At 44.4% G+C, this 23,864-nt stretch overlaps 3 pseudogenes; 1 reads left to right on the top strand and 2 right to left on the bottom strand.

Moving 5' to 3' along the window:
• Positions 1–12,443: 12,443 nt before the first annotated feature.
• LOC139267575 (U2 spliceosomal RNA) lies at positions 12,444–12,681 on the bottom strand (annotated as a pseudogene).
• Positions 12,682–12,808: 127 nt separating this feature from the next.
• Positions 12,809–13,043, bottom strand: LOC139267512 (U2 spliceosomal RNA; annotated as a pseudogene).
• A 4,337-nt stretch (positions 13,044–17,380) lies between these two features.
• On the top strand, positions 17,381–17,619 carry LOC139267585 (U2 spliceosomal RNA; annotated as a pseudogene).
• Positions 17,620–23,864: the final 6,245 nt, after the last annotated feature.

Raw genomic sequence — 23,864 nt, 5'->3', positions numbered from 1 at the left:
CTTTGAGTAATGTAGTAGATTAGACAAGCCTCCATTACCTATTTTTGAAACTTAGCAGATGCTGCCAGTTAAATTGGATGACTGTTTACTTGGGTGTTGGCTGTAGCTAAGTGGTAGCACTCTGCCTAAGTTGGAAGATTGTGGACTTGTATCTCGCTCGAGACTTGAGCAAAAAATCTAGTGCGACACTCCAGTGCAGTATGGAGGTGCCATCATTCAGGTGAGATGCCAAGCCCTGTCTGCCACCTTGGGTGGACATAGACAATCCATCGTGCTATTTCAAAGAGGGTAGTTTTTGCTGGTGTCCTAGCCAATATTCCGCAAACCAACATCACAAACTGATTATCTGGTCGTTATCACTTTGTTTGTGGGACCTGATGTGTGCAAATTGGTAGTCGAGGTCAGTGGAGCAAAAAAAATGCTTAATAACTTTACCTTTTGTTGATCAAATTTTGTGATAGCAATTGATATGTGGTTGGGTAATAGGGGTGTTGTGGTGTCACTCAGCTCCAGATGTGCCATGTACCCAACCATTTAGTTGCCAGTGTATAGATGTGAATGTTTGATGGCAATAAATAAAATAATGGAATTAATGCAAAATTTGATGCACTAGTTTGCCAAGACTCCCATCTGCTAGGGGCTTTTATAAATCCTGCCTTTTGAACTATGAGAGTGGTAGAGAAATTTCATCTGGCTTATTTTGGATATTTTCTCCATTGCCAACTACTGTCTGCCATTTACTATAGGGTGGTCGTCTCTTGTCCTAAATATAAGATTGTGCAGTGGGTTTCCCCATTTTTTTTTTGGAAAGAGCAGCAATGGAGGAATGCCAGACTGCATGAGACACATGATGCCCTCATCAGAATATTCAATTAGTGTGTATATAAAGGAATGTAATATGAAGGAAGTGGTTACTGAATAATATCTGGTGCTGCAACCTGCCTTTGAAATTGCTGGCCTACACAAGATAATTCTCTTGGGTTGCATGTCACTAGCCATATGAGCTACAGAGTCTCATAACCACATCTAGTTACCTTTTTTGAATATTATTTCCCTAATGCTCTTTGTAACTTTACACTGGCTTTGGCCTTATCTTCACTTATCAGACAGTACATGATTTGACTGGTACTTGGCTCTGTACCTATCCCTGGAACAAGTATTTCCAACAGCTTATTCTTTGCCTCGTCCCAGTTTGGCTCATTGCTACCTTTAAGGATTCAAAAAGGCTGTGAATCTTTTTGGAATTCTCTACCTCAGGGCTGTGGATGCTCAGTCATTAAGTATATTCAAGACAGAGCAATAGATTTTTGGAGCAGGCTCTAAGGGCCTATTTTGGGTTCATTCTCTCCTATGGCATCTAAACAAATCTCCATTCCAAATATGCAAAAAGCTTAATGTGACACGGAGCTTGCAATGTGGTTGGACACATCAACAGCCAATGTCAGATCCAATCAGCTGTGCACAGATGTATTGTTTGGTAGAGCCAAATAGTTTCACACCCCTTTCCATGGGTGACTAGTATTAGCAGGACAGCAGTGCAATTTTTGAATGGCAGACAAGTTGTAAATAGTCATATAGGAACAGAAGTAGGCCATTCAGCCTCGAGCCTGTTCTAGCATTCCATTTGATCATGGCTGATCTGTATTTTAATTCCATCTACTTGCCTTGGTACTATATCCCTTAATACCCTTGCCGAACAAAAAATTGATGTGCCACAATAACCCAATTTTCAATATACAAGTGGAAGGCTAAAGAAACTCAATGGGAAGAACGAAGCCTCCGATGTGTGCTAACCAGAGAATTGAAGTTAGGCATAATCTCCATTGTTGCAATGTGAGCACTGCTGCAAGGTGGTTATTGCTCATCCAAGATCTATGTCTTGATTTATTGAATTTCTTCACTGAAAAACAGCTGCTTGCATATCTATGTTGATCCAACAGCACAAGCATTTTCTGGGCATAAGCCTTGATCTTTGGAAAACTGTTCATTGGGGCATAAAACCCAGGGAGTGGCTCTGCAAGCAATGAGTCACACTGCAAGTTGATACGCTCGTTGGAAGTCACAGAGCGTTGTCAACATCAAATGTGAACGGTGAGGATACCAGAGGCCATTTTCTATCATTTTTAAATCCTGGAATTATCAAGAAAATTCAGCATGCTAGTCAAGTCATGTACTTTTTCAGCTTTTCATCGCAAACACTAATCTTTCACAAAATGGCTGAACTTGTTTTCTATCTTATGGAAGAAAAGGAGTAACATCGTCATAAATGACTTCACACTGCAATTCAAATCATGAGCAAAGAGCTCCTTCCCTTAACAATGGAGAACAGGGAAATGGCAGATGTTGGAACAAATATTTTGTATTGGTCTTCATGGTCGAAGACACTAAAAACATCCTAATAGTGGATAATCAAGGGGCTATAGGGAGGGAGGAACTTGATACTATCACTAAAGAAGTAGTACTCGGTAAAATAATGGGACTAAAGGCGGACAAGTCCCCTGGACCTGATGGTTTACATCCTAGCGTCTTAAAAGAAGTGGCTGTGGAGATAGTGGATGCATTGGTTGTGATCTACCAAAATTCCCTGGATTCTGGGGCGATCCCAGCAGATTGGAAAACTGCAAATGTAATGCCCCTATTTAAAAAAGGAGGCAGACAAAAAGCATGAAACTTATAAACCAGTTAGCCTAACATCTATCATTGGGAAAATGCTGAAGTCCATTATTAAGGAAGTAGTAGCGGGACATTTGGAAAAGCATAATTCAATTAAGCAGAGTCAGCATGGTTTTATGAAACGGGATTACCTTCACTCACGCACGAGCCTTCCCACTGGCAACGTCCTGGCCTTCACTCCACCGACTACGTCCTGGCCTTCACCCCTTCAGCGATACTCTGGCCGCTGGCCCCATTCAACGGTGGAGTCTCTGTCAAACACATGGTGTGTATAATGGCCGTGGCCACTCTGATCTCTCCTCCTTCCATGAAGTGGACCACTGACCATCCCAATGCCTGCCCTCAGCCAGGCTTCAGTTTTCTCATCACCTCACCGAAGGGAGCTGCCCAGCGCCGAGCTTATGGCTCGCATCCTGCCGTAGGCAACTAGGCCCATACAGCAGTGCCTGGTTTCCAGTTGTCTTGGACCCCCTTGCCACTAGACCAAGACCTTGCTCTGCTAATCCTGTGTGGTAGCCGGTGTGCAACGGCCACCCCACATTAAAAGAACTCACGCACAGGCATCTTCCACCCTTCAAAATGAAGTTCAGGACCTTCATGGACAAACTCCAACAGCGACAGACCGGAACGCCGCACCGCCATCGTTGCCTGGGAACTTAGACGCTTTGACGTCGACATTTCCCCCCCAGGCCAAGCGAGACCTGGGCGGGCAGGGGAAAGCCAGCTCAAAGGACAAGGTCGAGGTTATACCTTCTGGAAAGGCAAACCAGAGGAAGAACGCCTCCTCCACAGAGTCGGTTTCGCCATCAAGAATGAGCTAGTCGACCGTCTCAGAGACTCCCCTGAAGGATTAGCGAACGGCTCATGACTCAGAACCAGTGCACTAGTCATCAGCGCGTACGCCGCAACACTCGATGCAACAGATAAAGCCAAAGAGGGCCATCCATCAGCTCAAGAACAACAAGACATCGGGAGCGGATGGAATCTCTGCTGAGGCACTAAAGTATGGTGGAGAAGCACTATCGGCACAAATGCATGACCTCATCTCTCGTCTGGAAGGAGGAGAGCATGCCGGGAGATCTCAGAGATGCAGTAATTGGGACCATCTTTTAAAAAAGGCACAAGTCCAACTGCGGCAACTACAGAGGAATCTCCCTGTTTTCAGCCACTGGGAAAGTCATCACTAGAATCCTCCTCAACCATCTTCCCCCTGTGGCTTAGGCACTCCTCCCGGAGTCAAAGTGCGGATTCCGTCCACTACGCGCGACAACTGCAAGAGAAACACAGGGAACAACACCAACTCTTGTACATGGCCTTCTTTGACCTTACAAAGGCCGTGAGGGACTATGGAGCATCCTCCTCCATTTTGGCTGCCCCCAAAAGTTTGTCGCCATCCTCCGCCTGCTCCATGATGGCATGCAAGCTGTGATCCTGACCAACGGATCCACCACAGACCCAATCAACGTCCAAACCAGGGTCAAGCAGGACTGCTTCATCGCGCCAATCCTCTTCTCAATCTTCCTCGCTGCAATGCTCCACCTCACACTCAACAAGTTCCCCGTTGGAGTGGAACTAAACTATAGAACCAGTGGGAACCTGTTCAACCTTCGTAGCCTCCAGGCCAGATCCAAGACCATCCCATCCTCTGTCATCGAGCTACAGTATGCGGACGATGTTTGCGTCTGCGCACATTCAGAGACTGAATTCCAAGTCACCGTCAACATCTTCATCGAGGCATACAAAAGCATAGGCCTTACACTAAACATCCATAAGACAAAATTCCTCCACCAACCTGACCTCGCCACACAGCATTGCCCCCAGTCATCAAGATCCACGGCGCAGCCCTGGACAATGTGGATCACTTTCGATACCTCGGGAGCCTATTATCAGCAAGGGCAAACATCGACAACGAGGTTCAACACCGCCTCCAGTGTGCCAGCGCAGCCTTCGGCCGCCTGAGGATTGGAGCGTTTGAAGATCGGGTCCTCAAATCTGGCACCAAGTTTATGGTTTACAGGGCTGTAGTGATACCTGCCCTCTGTATGGCTCAGAGACGTGGACCATATACAGTTGACGCCTCAAATCGTTGGAGAAATACCACCAACAATGCCTCCACAAGATCCTGCAAATCCCCTGGGAGGACAGACGCACCAAAGTCAGTGTTCTCGATCAGGTCAACATCCCCAGCATCGACGCACTGACCACACTCGACCAGCTCTGTTGGGCGGGCCATATTGTCTGCATGCCGGACACAAGACTCCCAAAGCAAGCGCTCTACTCGGAAATCCTACACGGCAAGCGAGCCCTAGGTGGGCAGAGGAAATGTTTCAAGGACACCCTCAAAGCCCCCATGATAAAATGAAACATCCCCACCGCCACCTGGGAGTCCCTGGCCAAAGACTGCCCTAAGTGGAGGAAGAGCATCCAGGAGGGCGCTGAGCACCTCGAGTCTCATCGCCGAGAGCATGCAGAAAACAAGTGCACGCAGCGGAAGGAGTGTGCGGCAAACCAGACTCCCCACCCACCTGCGACAGACTGTAATTCCCAAATTGTACTGTTCAGTCACCTGAGAACTCACTTTTGGAGTGGAAGCAAGTCTTCCTCGATTTCGAGGGACTGTCTATGATGAAAGGGAAATCATGTTTGACAAATTTGCTGGAGTTCTTTGAGGATGTATTGAGCAGGGTGGATAAGGGGGAACCAGTGGATGTGGTGTATTTGGATTTCCAGAAGGCATTTGATAAGGTGTCACATAAAAGGTTACTGCACAAGATGAAAGTTCACGGGGTTGGGGTTGGGGGTAATATATTAACATGAATAGAGGATTGGCTAACTAACAGAAAACAAAGATTCGCGATAAATGGGTCATTTTACGGTTGGCAAACAGTAACTAGTGGGGTGCCGCAGGGATCGGTGCTGGGGCCTCAACTATTTACAATCTATATTAATGACTTGGATGAAGGGACCGAGTGTAATGTTGCCAAATTTGCTGATACAAAGATGGGTGGGAAAGCAAATTGTGTGGAAGACATAAGAAATCTGCAAAGGGATATAGACAGGCTAAGTGAGTGGGCAAAAATTTGGCAGATGGAGTATAATGTGGGAAAATGTGAGGTTATCCACTTTGGCAGAAAAAATAGAAAAGCAAATTATAATTGAAGTGAAGAAAAATTGCAATGTGCTGCAGTACAGAGGGACCTGGAGGTCCTTGTGCGAAACACAAAAAGTTAGTATGCAGGTACAGCAAGTAACCAGGAAGGAAAATGGAATGTTGGCCTTTATTGCAAGGGGGGTAGAGTATAAAAGCAGAAAAGTCCTGCTACAACTGTACAGGGTATTGGTGAGGTCACACCTGGAGTACTGTGTACAGTTTTGGACTTCGTATTTAAGGAAAGATACACTTGCATTGGAGGCTATTCAGGGAAGGTTCACTAGGTTGATTCCGGAGATGAGGGGGTTGATTTATGAGGATAGGTTGAGTAGGTTGGGCTTAAACTCATTGGAGTTCAGAAGAATGAGAGGTGATCTTATTGAAACATATAAAATAATGAGAGGGCTCACAAGGTGGATGCAGAGAGGATATTTACACTCATCGGGGAAACTAACACTAGGGGACATAGGCCCCAATTTTGCCCATCACTGGGCGCCATTTTTTCAGCGGCCAGTGAATTTTTTTGCCGCTGACACTCAGTCCAAAGATTCCCCAATGTTGGGGCACCGGCGTCTACTACCAGCGCCAGAATGTTTGGCGCCATACATTCTGCCAAACATCCTGGCGCTGGTGTACCTGTAAAAGAAGGTTGTGCGCCATTTCTGTCCATAAGGCAAACTTTCCGCACCAACAACATTTTTAAAAACCGGCACAGAGACCCTAGAAGCACTGTAGGAAAAACCCTTACATACAGTTAGAGAGTCTGTGCTGGCCCACCCCTATCCCTGGCCGAAGGGACTCCCTGTCTCTCACAAATAAACTTTTACGGTAATTTAAAAACCAAATACTAACTATATGCAGATATAAAATTAAAAATAAATATAAACTTATCAATACTGATGCTCCTGTGATCAAAAATTAAAGTTGGAAAAAAAGAGAAAAAATCTTTACCTTTTTCCATTGATGTTCTCACTACCCAAAATAATCCAAATAGTCCAGGGAATCCTTTTGAAACCTCCAATAATGAAAAATCAGCATAGAAATCGGAGTCTTCTTCTTTTGGCATCCAGTACAGCTTTCTCTCCATTCTCCTCGACGTCGATTGCAGCCGCAGCTAGCCCTGGCCGAAGGTTCTCCACCCATGTGGCCCGCTGCTAGCCCAGGCCAAAGGTCTACACACAAAGGACAGTGCAAGACACTCCAGGCTCAAAGGGAAGCAGCAGTGATCTCTAATAAAGGTGGAACAGTACATTGAATTTAAAAAATACCACCACAAATCTTTTATGTTTTTATGGAGTATTGGAGTACTTAGGTGGAAAATACATAATTTATATTAAATATTCCCACCACAAATCTTTTATGTTTTAAAGGAGTGTTGGAGTGCTTAAGTGGACAATAATACTAAGTTGTTCATGGATCCAGACTGGGTGAGGGTCACTGATACATGCACCATGGTCCTTCATTGTATGCATCAGTGACCCAGAACAAGGCAGGATCCATGAACACCTTAGTACTGGAACCTGCCCCTGTATCATTTAAACCAATAGGTTGCAAGAAGTGAGGCCATTTTACATGTTCAGCCTGATTATCCTGTAATATTTATTAATGTAGCATTAAAAAATGAAGTGCAGGAGTCAGGTTAAAAGTCCAAAATTAAAATATTTATTAAACATTTGTACAGTACAGTTGTAATTAGCTTGACTTTACTTATCTTTAAACCTGCATAACTTAAAAAACTTTGTAAAGTTTGCCACAGTTTTGAATAAAGAACAATCAACTGAAGCAACCAAAAAACAAACAAGACATCTATCCTCTTCCTTAGCGCTGTGTGCCAATCCTGCCCCAGTAGATGCCGCTACCCCTGCATGTGCCCGTAGTTGCAGACTTCTGCTTCCTTGCCCCCCCATACCTCCAGGTGTAATCTATTCCTTTCCAGTGCAGCGTTTCTTGATGCTGGGCTACAACAGGGACAGAGCCAAAATTGTCATAGTGGAATGCCCGGGATTCTCTTCGCAGTCAACCTCAGGATCAACCCTTGAATTTGGTGCAGAGTGGAAAGCACTCCTCGCATTAAGGACAGCCTGGGTGAGCCCTCTTATTGCCGATACTACCTCGTTCAACCATTCCAAAAGTCTAACCACCTGTAATGACAGTCTCCCCAACTCTGCCCTCACCCCACCAAAGGCTTCCAGGAGCAATTGAGATTGTTGGATGTTCTCCCCGCTCATCCCCACAAGATGTCCTATGTTCTCAGAGTCCAGTGTTTCTGCATCAGGTTTGGAGTTTGCGCTCTTATGACGTCTCGGAGGTATGGCTGCTGCGACACACTTGTACCCGCAGCCTCAGACATCACAACTAGAAATATCCTCTCGCTTGATTCACTCATGAAAGAGCTTGGAATCCTTGAGAGATTCAGAACCTCCAAATCCAGGGTAGCCATCTCATCGTCTAGAACTTTTTGCTGCCCATCATTCTCCTGAATTGGAATATCTGGTGTGGCATTTTCTTGAACATTCTCTCCTTCAACTTCAGGTGTACCTTCTGACTCCTCCTGATGCTCAACCTCTGCGAAACAAAAAGATAGATGCTTGGTTAGCAGCATTGAAGAAGGAGAAGCGTAGGAAGCACACTCAGTCTGTAACGTTTAGCCAACCCAGACTGCGATTTGCAGGACTTATCCTCTAATGGAAAACTTCTCCTGTGACATTTAATCATTGACGCTATCCTCTGCTCCACGGCTGTTAGCTGCAGCCTACTTGGCGGACTTCCTCCAGTTTGTGACCGTTCTCAGTTAATCTGTGAAAGCATCTTCTGATGAAAATGGAACTTTTTGAGAAGTTCCTTCTGGTCTGAACACATTCGCGCGCGCACACACACACACACAATCACATTTACAGATGTTATTGCAGTGCATAAATTTACAAATATTTAAAAGCCCAAATAACTAAGTTTAATGTATTACTTACAGTCACTGCTTGTCCGAGGTCTTGCCGCTTCTTTTTCAGCTGCGCACCAGTTCTCGGGGTCATGGACATTCCATTAAACTCGACTGCGACTTGGTCCCAAACTTTTGCAAGTGCAGACGGTTTAAGCTTATTTTTACTGAAGCTCCCCTTGTTCTCAAGAACTCGCCATCTACTCTCAATTAAGTCTACCAGGGGCTCAATTTCATCCCCGCGAAATCTTTTCGCCCTTGCGGTTTCCCCTTCTCCGTCCCTGGCCCTTTCGCCTTCTCTGCACCCTTCCATTGCAGCCATCTTGTGAACGAAGCTGTATTTCCTACCTGGGAATCTACTTCTGCCACCAATGGATTCTCAAAGGTGATCCACGCAGTCCCCACAAGTGCTTTTTTTTATACTTTCTACTACGCATGTGCAAATGGGTGTTTTTTTTTCTTGTGCGCATGCGCAATGGGTTTAAAAAAACAATTGCGCAATTTGGTGCTCTTTTTTTTCAGCGCATGTGCTGTGCAGTTTCAGCACACATTGGAGGCTCCGCCCTGCAGATTATTATTGGGTAGTGCCTGCGCCAGAGGGTGCGCATGTGGTGAGAAAACTCTGCATTTTTATTTTCAGCGCTGAGGAGCTGAAAAAAAATGGGTGTCCAGGTAAGTGAATGCCATTTTTCTTCTTTAGGGAAACGTGGGCTCATAGTCTCAGAATAAGGGACTGCTCATTTAAAACTGAGATAAGGAGGAATTTCTTCTCTCCGAGGGTTGTAAATCTATGGACTTCTCTGCCTCAGAGAGCTGTGGAGGCTGGGTCATCGAATATATTTAAGGCGGAGATAGGCAGATTTTTGAACGATAAGGGAATACAGGGTTTTGGGGAGCGGGCAGGGAAATGGAGCTGAGTCCATGATCAGATCAGCCATGATCATATTGAATGGCAGAGCAGGCTCGAGGGGCCAGGTGACCTGCTCCTGCTCCTATTTCTTATGTTCTTATGATGTCAATGCTTCTTTGATCTCAAAATATTTGGTGATACCTCAAATGAAAAGTCAACATCACAACTCTCATCAAGTGCCAATGCAAAATAGAAGAAATTGTTCACCTCACTTTTTAACTGCAGGTCCAGGTTCTCCGATAGCCTCAACACATCTTGCAATAGTTTGCCTCAACAAGAAAATGTTCTTAAACTGCTTTTTCTTGTCTGGGCACAAAATCATAGCAGATTCAACCATACAGTCCTTAATAAATTCTCCTTCAATGGTTTGCTGTTCTTGACGATTTTGTGTGCAATCACGCAGCTCGCTCAGGTAACTCCATCCCATGCCATTGATAGTCTTGTAAAAAAAAATGTTTTGCTTACGAGCAACAATATCATCTGCTTTCTTTGCTTTCTCTTCAGCACGCACGTTTTTAGATTTGGATGCATGGTTTCTCTCAAAATTATAATTCACATTGTATTCCTTGAGCACTGCCACACTTCCTTTGCAAACTAAACAGTTTTCCAACCGCATTGCTAAAAAAATATTTAAAAGTCCATGTTTTGAAAATTCGGCATTCAGCAAATTTTGGTTAGGGTTTGAACGTATTTTTCTGGTTGGACTTAGCAACACACTAACATAGTCACATCAAAATCAACGAACCCCAGTGAGACCCAAATTGCTAAACACTCAGTCAAACAGTTTATAAATTATTGCACACAAGTTCTTTGGATTTATTCTTATGCAGACCTATCATCAACTTTGTCAGGTTTTTTAAAGTTTTAAAATGCAAAGATTTATAGATATTTAGCTTCAAAATCACACAATGCTGGCCTTGGCTACTTAGTCAGCGGTAGTTTATTTTCCTTCTTGTTGCCCGCTCCTCCCACCCTGTTCACCCTGAAATACTGAGTGGAAAATCACCCACTATGAGTGAAACCATTCTCTGATGACTACAGTCACCATTCATTGCCCCATAACTGAATACCATTCCTATTCGTGATATCACCGGAGCAGAATTAACACAAAACTATGAAAACAAGATAGGATTGAGAAATATCAATTAAATATAAATATCTAAATATATAATATACAGTAGAAAAATATTAATGGAGCAAAATAGAAACATGCGAAGAGGAAGACAGCAATAAGTGTTCAGATACTGTTAAGGCATGTAGGAATAATATAATAATTCACAATGAAAAACATTGCACACAAATTTAGATAATATTTCACTTGGCACTGGATGTAGATGATGATCTTTGAATTTTTGTCACATGTAGTTGAGATTTCCATGGAACGCATTTAAACTACCTAAAAATACAAATGAAACATGTATTTTAGATGAAATATGTGAGCACAGACAATAGGTGGTGCTGTTGAACCAGTGTTTGTACTCCATAGCTCCACAATTGAAATAAAAATTAATAGCAAGTATCCATTGACATTCTCTTTTCTTTGAAAGAGAAATTTCCAGTTGCATGACAAAGTTAATATACACATAGACATGAAGTTACAAAGTTAAATTATACAGAAGTGGACATTTGATCAAAGTCACATGGTTTGGGATGTCTTGTTAATGATTTTGTAACATTTAGAATTTGTCAGTGTGTTCATATGCCAGACATAAGAATGTAAAGGTAATTAAAAACAAAGAATCCAGGGTCTCTACTTCCATGGGATGAACGTCCTCAATGGAAACACAGTAGCTGAGATAAATATCAATGATGGCTAGTCAATTGATTTTAATTAATACAGTCGGCTGCTCATGCAGTAACTCCCAGATCTACTCATGACATCTGGCCAGCTTCATTACATCTGATACCATCAGTGATTTGACCCAAACCCCAATCCAGAGAGGATTTAGCTTCTCTGAACTCATTCAGATCAATACTAGTAACAGTCTTGGACAATCCAGGAATATTTATAGTTAATATGTTTATATTTTCATCAATCCAAAGCCCCATAGAGCTGCCAACCCATGCAGTATCACTGTCCAGTGGACTCACTAGACTCGCTCATTTGGAGCCATGCCACTGTTTGGGACAATATTCCAGTAATCTCTGAGCAAGACCCAGGTCGAGGGAATTGACTGAAAGCCTTTGTAGTGGGTACTAACTAGGGGAGTGATATCCAACTGGGGAGATGTACTAGATGGAATGCTCCAGAGATCATTCCTTGGACTCTAATGTTTCCAATGTACATAAACAACCTGGATTCAGAAATACAGTGAAAGTTGATCACATTTGCAGATGGCTACTAAATAGGGTGAGGAGCAGTCGAGTCTGATAGAGCAGCCAGGGAACACAAATGGACCTAGATAGAATTTGTAAGTGGACAGAACTATGCTGAATGGAATATTTAATAATAGAGAAAGAGATATGAGTGTGATAGTGGACTCAGCACCACGTATAGTTATTGCAAAGCGCCAATCAATAATACAAGCAGAATGCTGTGTTATAATGGCAAAATAAGTTGTATGTTCAGTCTGGTCACAGAGGCACAAGGAAGACATTCAATCCCTGGAAACAGTGCCATGAAACTATTGTTAGAGGACTGAGTTATGAGGGAAATTTTTTTTTTTAAATTTGTAGCCAATCGTTCCAATTCTTTGTCAAATCACAAACGCCAGAGGTCACCTTGCACACATCAAGGATCACTCTGCGCCAATGCTCTTAGCCAAAAGGCCTAGAGCCACTGCACCGTTCCTGGAAGTACTGCAATACCAGGTTCGTGCCATGGAGGTGGATGGGTCAGGCCCCCCACACACCTCCGTGGAGGTGGATGGGTCAAGCCACCCCACCCACCTCCTGTTTCCAAAAAGCAAGCATATACCTTCCTGATCCAGGGAGAACCACCTTGGGGTCATGTTGGTTACTCCCCTGTTAGTTCAGTTACGCATGATCTTAGCCAAAAGGCCGAGAAGCGAATTTTTTTTTTTTTTTTTTTTAATTCGTAGCCAATCGTTCCAATTCTTTGTCAAATCACAAACGCCAGAGGTCACCTTGCACATGCCAAGGATCACTCTGCGCCAATGCTCTTAGCCAAAAGGCCTAGAGCCACTGCACCGTTCCTGGAAGTACTGCAATACCAGGTTCGTGCCATGGAGGTGGATGGGTCAGGTCCCCCACACACCTCCGTGGAGGTGGATGGGTCAAACCTCCCCACCCACCTCCTGTTTCCAAAAATGCAAGCATATACCTTCCTGACCAGGGAGAAACCACCCGGAGGTCATGGTGGCTGGTCAGAAACGGTACTACACTTGATCTTAGCCAAAAGGCCGAGAAGCGAAATAGAAAATCTCAAACTATAGCCTTGAAAGGAGGCGAATGAGAGATATATAAGGCACTGTGGGTTAGAGAAGGTTAATCCGAGTACTCTTTCAAGTTAAACTGGAAGAAAAAAAGAGTTCAGGAGAAAGGGACATAGATACAAACTTGTAAAAGCCAATTCAGAAAGCCCTTGGAACGATCTTTCAGGCAGGGTAGTGGAAACAAAATCTTTGGAATAATTCAAGAAATGGTTAGATGCAAATGATGCTGGGGACCATGCATTTCTATGGGAGAATGAGGTGGATGAGCTGAATGCTTCCTCGTGTATATTTATCTTTGTGATAGAACTGAAGCTGAATCAGGAAAAGAGAAAGGAAAATGGGAAAATAGCAAACAGAAAAAAACTGGTAAATCTGATTTGATGTAGTGAACATTCACCTACACAGGGCAGAATTAGTTTAGAAATGTAGGGAAATCAATAACACAACTTCTATGCTTACCAGGATAAATATGATGTATGTGATCTCTAGTGGCACATTGCCTCAGTTGTTTACAAGTAAGTCCTTTTGCTGAATCGTTCGTTTTCTACCATGGTTAATTGTGGATTGGGAGAGCTCTGCAAGTGTTTTGACAGAGAGTTGGACACTATAACATAAATTAGGACATATTGCACCTATGCCATGTAAGCATTGTTGACTGGCGCCCAGAAACCTAGGAGACTGCCATGCCTTTTAGTGAAAATATTCTACGGATAATTTATGACCAACTCGTCTGATCTGGGCATCCTGGCCTTATGCAAGATTCCTGAACATGTTCAAACAATTGGCTTAAAACCTTGGGAAACGTACTCAACACTCAGACATGTGTAGCCTTTTTTTGGTAGCAAGAACCAATTTGCCACTTGATTGTGTTGCTCTTTATGAGCTCGCTACAGCTCAACATACTGACACAAGGGGCTTCTCCAGCACAAGCTCAACAGAACCCCGAGAAAATCAGGGTAACCTATTAAAAACATCATTTACATTGTTTCTCTGGGGGGGGGGGGGTCAAAATTATGGCAGGAGATTGAGAGCACACAAGGCCAATGGTTCTTCAATTGTTTTTCTTTTCAACTTCTTCACCTCCTCCTTCACGGCAAACAAGCCAAAGGTGGACAGCGGAAACGTTATAAGGACACCCTCAGAGTCTCCCTGATAAAGTGCGACATCCCCGCTGACACCTGGGTGTCCCTGGCCAAAGACCATCCTAAGTGGAGGAAGTACATCCGGGAGGGTGCTGAGCACCTCGAGTCTCAACACCGAGAGCATGCAGAAATCAAGCGCAGGCAGCGGAAGGAGCGTGCGGCAAACCAGTCCCACCCACCCCTTCCCTCAACGACTATCTGTCCCACCTGTGACAGAGTCTGTGGCTCTCGTATTGGACTGTTCAGCCACCAAAGAATTCACTTCAGGAGATGATGATGATGATGCTTTTTCAAATCAACACATTCCTAAATTATTTTTCTTTTCAAATCAACAAATTAGTCATATAATCATGAATAATTCAAGAAAATTATACTTCACCAGTGGTTGTGATGATCAGTAAATCGGCAGCTCACCATATTCTTTACTCCTGTGCTGTGTTAATTTACATGACTCACACTCTGACACAAGTACCTGTCCCAAAGGATTGTTTTATAGCATAACCCAAGGCCTTTTGGCTGTTCATGAGGTTGACTAATATTAATTTACAGTATTAAAAACATATCCATCTTCTTACCTTGAAAATGAATGCATTAGTCAACAGTGAATAATATTTCAGGTTTATGTGGAGAATGGAAAATCTCTGTTTGACATCATCTCAATTAAGATTTCTTTTAAGAACAAAACGTCAAGCAATTTATTCTGCTTTTCCCAATGTTTCGTTACATTGCACCTAACAGTTTATACCTGGCCACGCTGTATAGCGTCTAGGGCCATACTAAAATAACAGAAAAGAGTACAGAGTTGTGGTATGTCAGCTGAAAGAAATAACAGACCTATTAGCCCATGTTTAGCACTGCTCTGATGATTCCCACCACTCCAAAAATGGATTTAAAAAGATTTTAAAATGTCAGATTGGCTCAAAGGTAGCACTCTTGTCTCTTGAATCAGAAGGTCATGGGCTCATTTTCCTACTATGGTAGATCCCATACCACTATGGGAGTTTGGGTGTTTTCCTGGTGCCCTAGCCAACGATTATACCTCAACCATCACACCAAAACAGATTATCTAGTCATTTATCTAATCTGATGTTTGTGTGATCTTGCTGTGCACATATTTTGCTGCGGGTGTTTCCCTATAAAGCGACAATGACTACGTTTCAAAACTAAGTCATTGGCTATGAAGCCTTTGGGGCATGCTGTGAACGTGAAAGGCACTATATAAATGCAACTTCTATCTGCCATTTATTTATGTAGCTGAGATGGATATTCAAGAAATTAAGGTTTTAAGTCCAAGTCAGATCTCGTGCTAACACATTTAAAGAGAAACAATTCAAAGTATTACCATCATCATCATCATCATAGGCAGTCCCTCGGAATTAAAGAAGACTTGCTTCCACTCCTGAAGTGAATCCTTTGGTGGCTGAACAGTCCAATACGAGAGCCACAGACCCTGTTACAGGTGGGACAGATATTCATTGGGGGAAGGGGGGCGTGGAACAGATTTGTCGCACGCTCCTTCCGCTGCCTGCGCCTGACCTCTTCACACTCGCGGCGTTGAGATTCGAAGAGCTCAGCGCCCTCCCGGATGCACTTTCTCCACCTAGGGAGGTCTTCGGCCAGGGACTCCCAGGTGTCAGTGGTGATGTCGCACTTTAGCAGGGAGGCTTTGACCGTGTCCTTGTAAAGTTTCCGCTGCCCACCTTTGGCTCATTTGCCATGAAGGAGCTCCGCATAGAGCAATTGCTTAGGGAGTCCTGTGTCTAGCATACAAACTATGTGGCCTGCCCAGCAAAGTTGATTGAGTGTGTTCAATGCTGGGGATGTTAGCCTGGATGAGGACACTGATGTTGGTGGGCCTGCCCTCTCAGGGGATTTGTAGGATCTTGCGGAGACATCGTTGGTGATATATCTCCAGTGACTTGAGGTGTCTTCTGTACATCGTCCATGCCTCTGATCCATTCAGGAGGGCGGGTATTACTACAGCCCTGTAGACCATGAGCTTGGTGATAGATTTGAGGGTATGGTCTTCGAACACTCTTTTCCTCAGGTGGCCAACGGCTGCACTGGCGCACTGGAGGCGATGTTGAATCTCCGCATCAATGTCTGCCTTTGTTGATAAGAGGCTCCCGAGATATGGGAAGTGGTCCACGTTGTAAAGGGCTGCGCCGTGAATCTTGATGATTGGAGGGCAGTGCTGTGCGGCGAGGACAGGCTGGTGGAGGACCTTTGTCTTACGGATGTTAAGCATAAGGCCCATGCTTTCATACGCCTTGGTGAATACATCAACTATATCCTGGAGTTCAGCCTCAGAATGTGCGCAGACGACGCAGGCATCGTCCGCATACTGCAGCTCAACAACAGAGGTTGGGGTGATCTTGGACCTGGCCTGGAGACGGCGTAGGTTAAACAGCTTCCCACTGGTTCTGTAGTTTAGTTCCACTCCAGCAGGGAGCTTGTTGACTGTGAGGTGGAGCATGGCAGCGAGGAAGATTGAGAAGAAAGTTGTAGCGATGATGCAGCCCTGTCTGACCCCGGTCCGGACGTGGATTGGGTCTGTAACGGATCCGTTGGTAAGGATCACCTCCTGCATATCATCGTGAAGCAGGCGAAGGATGTTGACAAACTTTTGGGGGCATCCAAAACGGAGGAGGACGCTCCATAAGCCCTCACGGTTGACTGTGTCAAAGGTCTTTGCAAGATCGAAAAAGGCCATGTATAAGGGCTGGCGCTGCTCTCTGCATTTTTCCTGCAGCTGTTGCACTGCAAAGATCATGTCCGTTGTGCCCCGTAGGGGACGAAATCCGCACTGCGATTCCAGGAGGAGCTCCTCGGTTACAGTGAGAAGACGGTTGAGGAGAACACTAGCGTAGCCTTGTTATTCTTGAGCTGTTTTATGGCTTTGCCTACCTCATGCAGCGTTGGGGTTTCACTGAGGTGGTGGCGGGTCGCATGCTGTGGGATGGAGTTGAGAACTCTCGAGTTAAAGGCAGAGTCTCGATTGAGGAGATCTTCAAAGTGCTCCTTCAATCGGGCACTGACAGCCTCAGTGTCCTTGATGAGTGTTTCCCCGTTCTTGGTCAGGAGTGGGGTGGGGTCATGGAAGTTTGGACCGTAAGTGGCCTTGACTGCAATGAAGAATTCTCACATATCGTGGCTGTCGGCCAGTTGTTGTATCTCGCTTCTCGGCCTTTTGGCTAAGATCATGCGTAACTGACCTGACAGGGGAGTAACCACCATAGCCCCAAGGTGGTTCTCCCTGGATCAGGAAGGTATATGCTTGCTTTTTTGGAAATAGGAGGTGGGTGGGGTGGCTTGACCCATCCACCTCCACGGAGGTGTGTGGGGGACCTGACCCATCCACCTCCATGGCACGAACCTGGTATTGCAGTACTTCCAGGAACGGTGCAGTGGCTCTAGGCCTTTTGGCTAAGAGCATTGGCGCAGAGTGATCCTTGGCGTGTGCAAGGTGACCTCTGGCGTTTGTGATTTGACAAAGAATTGGATTGGCTACGAATTAAAAAAAAAAAAAGTTGATGTATCTCCTGTGCTTTCTCCATCCACCACCTGTTCTTTAGGTCCTGTTTTTTTTATTGGACCTCAGCCTTGAGCCATCTGTAACGTTTCTTTGCAGCTCCTGAGTTGGGGTGTTGCTTGAGGCTCAGAAATGCTCTACGCTTAAGATCTATTAGTTCTTGAATCTCCTGATCATTTTCATCAAACCAGTCCTGGTGTTTTCTGGTTGTGTATCCAAATGTCTCTTCACAGGCACTGGTTATGGAGACCTGGAGGGCAGACCAAGTGCTGTGGCCATTCAGCATCTCAGGATCATCAAGGCACGCCAGATTAGCTGTGAGGCGCTGGCTGTATAGGGCTCTCTTAGCTGGGTCTTTAAGTGCCCCGGCATTAACTTTTTTGCTGCACTGCTTCTGCTGTCCCCTCTGCTATGGGGCTATGTTAATATCGATGATGGATCGGATTAGGCGGTGCTCCGTCAGCAGTTGTCAGCTCCTATCATGGCATGGGTGATGCACACATCCTTGCGATCTCTGGCTCAGATGATGACATAGTCGAGCAGATGCCAGTGTTTGGAGCGAGGGTGTTGCCACGATGCCTTGTATTTGTCCCTCTCACGGAACAGGGTGTTGGTGATGAGGAGTTCATGTTCTAGACATTTTGTCAGGAGTAGGGTACCACTGGAGTTGGCTTTCCCTACCCCCTCTCTGCTAATCACGCCTCCCCAGAGGGCTGTGTCTTTGCTGACCCTGGCATTAAAGTCACCTAGGAGCATCAATTTGTCGCCCGTGGGGACAGGGGACAGGGCTGTCTCGAGGTTGGAATAAAAACCCTCTTTAGCCTCATCCGTTGCATCGAGTGTTGGGGCGTATGCACTGATGACTGTGGCGCATTGGTTCCGGGATAGGGTAAGGCGAAGAGTAATGAGGCATTCGTTAACCCCATAGAGGGAGTCTGTGAGGCGGTCGACCAGCTCATTTTTGACGGCACAGCCGACTCCATGAAGGTGGCGTTCTTCCTCTGCTTTTCCTTTCCAGCAAAAGGTGTAACCTCCACCATGTTCCTTGAGCTGGTCTTCCCCTGCCCGCTGGGTGTCACTTAGGGCGGCGATGTCAATGTCAAAACGTCTAAGTTCCCGGGCAACTATGGCGGTGTGGCATTCCGGCCTGTTGCTGTTCAAATTGTCCATGAGGGTCCTGACGTTCCAGGTCCCGAACTTCATATTAGCGAAGTGGAAGATGTCTGTGCGTGAGTTCTTTTAACATGGGGTAGCCGCTGCACACTGCAACCACACGGGCTTAGCTGAGCAAGGTCTTGGTCTAGTGGCAAGCGGGTCCAAGACGACTGGAGACCAGGCACTGCTGTATAAGCCTAATTGCCTATGGTGAAGTGTTGGCTGCAAGCTCAGCGCCAAGTAGCGCCATTGATGGTAGATGGCCCGAGGCTTGGTTGGGAGGCAGACATTAGGAAGGTCAGCTGTCCACTGGGGTTCCGAGGGATGTTTTGGAAAGTTTCTTCCAAGGTTAAAAATTTCCCCAAAGGTTTCCAAGTTGTTTTAAAAGTTTAAGAGTTTAAAAGTAAAAAAAAGACAAAAATTCAATCAAGTTGTTTAAAAGTTAGAAAAAAAAGAAAAAAAGTTCTCTAAGTTGATTAAAAATTTTAAAGTTTTCCCGAATTGTTTAAGAAGCTTAAAAGTTGATTAAAAGTTTAAAAAATTGAGTTCCTTCAGCCGGTTCAGCGCCGGCGCCGGAGTCCCTTCGGCCTGTTCGATGCTGCCCCGGGCAGAATGTTTCAACTCTTTTGGGGGGGGAACAAAATAAACATTAGATCAAGTGCCCCCCAATTCTGGGGGACACTCCAGACACTTAACTGCCCCTTTTTCTAATAAATGTTTTTTTTTTTGTTGCAGAATGTTTCACAGTCGCCGCAGGTGGTCCAGTGGGAGACTCAAGTCACGAGACTGCAGTACAGGGCAGGACACAGGGGCTGGAATCACCACCACACACGCTCTCTCCCCTGCTCCCGGGCTGGGGCTGTCCTCCGCTCCCGGACTGGGGCTGTCCTCTGTTCCCAAGTATTACACTGACAAAATGAATAACATAGAGTATACATGCAGCAATCGTTAGTACCTCATGGTGCAGCAGAAGGGGAAGAACAGCCTTGGACTGCAGACATCCTCGGAGGTGCAAGGCTCACAGCACACACTATCCCATGCAGTGGGTCTATCCCAACAGAGACAGCTACTTGATAGATAAACAGTTCACAAGTAGACGTGGGCTCAGCAGGGAGATTGTGGCTAAGTTCTGTCATCTGGTCCAAGAAGAGTTAGTTGATCACCTGCACTGTATTGCCAGTGGGAATGAAGGTCACTATTATCCTCAATTTTTATGTCAAAGGGACTTTCCAGAATCAAGCAAGGTTTTGGGAGCCCAGGTAGGACATGCCTTATCAAAGTTTAACAAATTTTGAACTAATTTACATAGAATTATACATAATTTTACAGCACAGAAACAGACCATTCAATCCAACAAGTCTATGCTGGTGTTTATGCTCTACACAAGCCTCCTCCCACCTTACTTTGTCTCACTCTATCAACATTTCCTTATATTCCATTCTCCCTCATGTGCTTATCTAGCTTCCCCTTGAATGGATCTACGCCAATCACCTCAATCACTCTATGTGGTAGTGAGTGGTACTATTTTTAGACATTTTAATAATGTGGGGAATAATTGCTGGCATATGGTTAGGAAATGTGAATATAAATAGCCTGACACTGCAAGTACAAATATTCTAACACTGCTAAAGGGGCTGACCCTTCAGCAATGATCAACAGTCTATTTTGAATCAAGGACAGTACAACTTGCATTTATTGTTGTGCCCTTGGGTTCAGCTGTTTTGTTCTTAAAACTCTGATAAAATTGGTTCTAAAGTTCTTTGATAATAACTAAACCTGTTTATTTCCCATTTTTCAATTTTACAGTTACAAGCAAGCGTTGATGAAATGGGCCGGGATATGGGGAAGAAGCAGGGGAGTGGGACTACTTTGATTGCTTTTCGAAAGAGCCGATGCAGACTCGATCGGCCTCCTTCCTTATTATACTATGATTCTATATTGAGGTTGAATATGGAGGATGATTATATTCAAGGAAAATATAAATCCAGGATTTTTTAGAAAAAATAAAGCCACAAATTATTTTAGCTGAGTGCATTCATAACTATGAAATTTTCAGGTTTTATAAGCTACTTCTGTTGTACCTGTACTGTGAGTATAAAAACCATAACGGATATAATGTAATTGGGATTACGGAGACATGGCCCCAGGGTGACCAAGGCTGGGAACTCAACATCCAGGGGTATTCATTATTCAGGAAGGATAGACAGAAAGGAAAAGGAGATGGGGTAGCATTGCTGGTTAAAGAGATTAACGCAATAGCTTGGATAATGTGTAATTTGCATAGGTAGAGCTGCGGAACACCAAAGGGCAGAAAACGCAAGTGAGAGTTGTGCACAGACCACCAAACAGTAGTAGTGAGGTAGGGATTGGCATCAAACAGGAAATTAGGGATGCGTGCAATAAAGGCACAGCAGTTATCATGGGTGACTTTAAGTTGCATATAGATTGAGCTAACCAAACTGGTAGCAATACGATGGAGGAGGATTTCCTGGAGTGTATAAGGGATGGTTTTCTAGACCAATACGTCAAGGAACCAACTAGAGAGTTGGCCATCCTAGACTGGGCGTTGTGTAACGAGAGAGGATTAATTAGCAATCTTGTTGTGCGAGGACCCTTGGAGAAGAGTGACCATAATATAGTAGAATTTTTCATTAAGATGGAGAGTGACACAGTTAATTCAGAGACTAGAGTCCTGAACTTAAAGAAAGGTAACTTTGATGGTATGAGGCGTGAGTTGGCTAGGATAGACTGGCGAATTATACTTAAAGGGTTGACGGTGGATAGGCAATGGCAGATATTTAAAGATCACATGGATGAACTTCAACAATTGTACATCCCTGTCTGGCATAAAAATAAAACGGGGAAGGTGGCTCAACTGTGGCTAACAAGGGAAATTAGGGATAGTGTTAAATCCAAGGAAGAGGCATATAAATTGGCAAGAAAAAGCAGCAAACCTGAGGACTGGGAGAAATTTAGAATTCAGCAGAGGAGGACAAAGGGTTTAATTACGAGGGGGAAAATAGAGTATAAGAGTAAGCTTGCAGGGAACATAAAAACTGACTGCAAAAGCTTCTATAGATATGTGAAGAGAAAAAGATTAGTGAAGACAAATGTAGGTCCCTTGCAGTCAGAATCAGGTGAATTTATAATGGGGAACAAAGAAATGGCAGACCAATTGAACGAGTACTTTGGTTCTGTCTTCACTAAGGAAGACACAAATAACCTTCCGGAAATACTGGGGGACCGAGGGTCTAGCGAGAAGGAGGAATTGAAGGAAATCCTTATTAGTCAGGAAATTGTGTTAGGGAAATTGATAGGACTGAAGAACGATAAATCCCCAGGGCCTGATAGTCTGCATCCCAGAGTACTTAAGGAAATGGTCCTAGAAATAGTGGATGAATTGGTAGTCATTTTCCAACATTCTATAGACTCTGGATCAGTTCCTATGGATTGGAGGATAGCTAATGTAACCCCACTTTTTAAAAAAGGAGGGAGAGAGAAAACAGGGAATTATAGACCGGTTAGCCTGACATCGGTAGTGGGGAAAATGTTGGAATCAATTATTAAAGATGTAATAGCAGCGCATTTGGAAAGCAGTGACAGGATCGGTCCAAGTCAGCATGGATTTATGAAAGGGAAATCATGCTTGACAAATCTTCTAGAATTTTTTGAGAATGTAACTAGTAGAGTGGACAAGGAAGAGCCAGTGGATATGGTGTACTTGGACTTTCAAAAGGCTTTTGACAAGGTCCCACATAAGAGATTAGTATGCAAAATTAAAGCACATGGTATTGGGGGTAATGTATTGACGTGGATAGAGAACTCTTTGACAGACAGGAAACCAAGAGTAGGAATAAACGGGTCCTTTTCACAATAGCAGGCAGTGACTAGTGGGATACTGCAAGGTTCAGTGCTGGGACCCCAGCTATTTACAATATACATCAATGATTTAGACGAAGGAATTGAATGTAGTATCTCCAAGTTTGCAGATGACACTAAGCTGGGTGGCAGTGTGAGCTGTGAGGAGGATGCTAAGAGGCTGCAGGGTGACTTCAACAAGTTAGATGAGTGGGCAAATGCATGGCAGATGCAGTATAATGTAGATAAATGTAAACAATTGTCCTATTATGCCCTAAAGGACCAATTCAGCCAACTTGACTATTATCCACTTTGGTGGCAAAAACAGGAAGGCAGAATATTATCTGAATGGTGACAGATTAGGAAAAGGGGAGGTGCAATGAGACCTGGGTGTCATGGTACATAAGTCATTGAAAGTTGGCATGCAGGTACAGCAGGTGGTGAAGAAGGCAAATGGCATGTTGGCCTTCATAGCTAGGAGATTTGAGTATAGGAGCAGGGAGGTCTTACTGCAGTTGTACAGGGCCTTGGTGAGGCCACAAATTGAATATTGTGTACAGTTTTGGTCTCCTAATCTGAGGAAGGATGTTCTTGCTATTGAGGGAGTGCTCGAAGGTTCAGTAGACTGGTTCCTGGGATGGCAGGATTGACATATGAAGAAAGACTGGATCGACTAGGCTTATATTCACTCAAATTTAGAGGAATGAGAAGTGATCTCATGGAAACATATAAAATTCTGACGGGATTGGACAGGTTAGATGCAGAAAAAATGTTCCCGATGTTGGGGAAGTCCAGAACTAGGGGTCACAGTCTAAGGGTAAGAGGTAAGCCATTTAGGACCGAGATGAGGAGAAACTTCTTCACTTAGAGAATTGTGAACCTGTGGAATTCTCTACCACAGAAAGTTGTTGAGGCCAGTTCGTTAGATATATTCAAATGGGAGTTAGATGTGGCCCTTACGACTAAAAGGATCAAGGGGTATGGGGAGAAAGCAGGAATGGGATACTAAAGTTGCAAAAATGATCAGCCATGATCATATTGAATGGTGGTGCAGGCTTGAAGGGCCGAATGGCCTACTCCTGCACCTATTTTCTATGTTTCTATTACATTCAA

The sequence above is a fragment of the Pristiophorus japonicus genome, chromosome 7 (genome assembly GCF_044704955.1).
Source record: "Pristiophorus japonicus isolate sPriJap1 chromosome 7, sPriJap1.hap1, whole genome shotgun sequence".
In the NCBI taxonomy this organism is placed as follows: Eukaryota; Metazoa; Chordata; class Chondrichthyes; family Pristiophoridae; genus Pristiophorus; species Pristiophorus japonicus.
The sequence above is the reverse complement of the archived record's forward strand: the minus strand, read 5'-3'. Positions and strand labels throughout refer to the sequence as shown.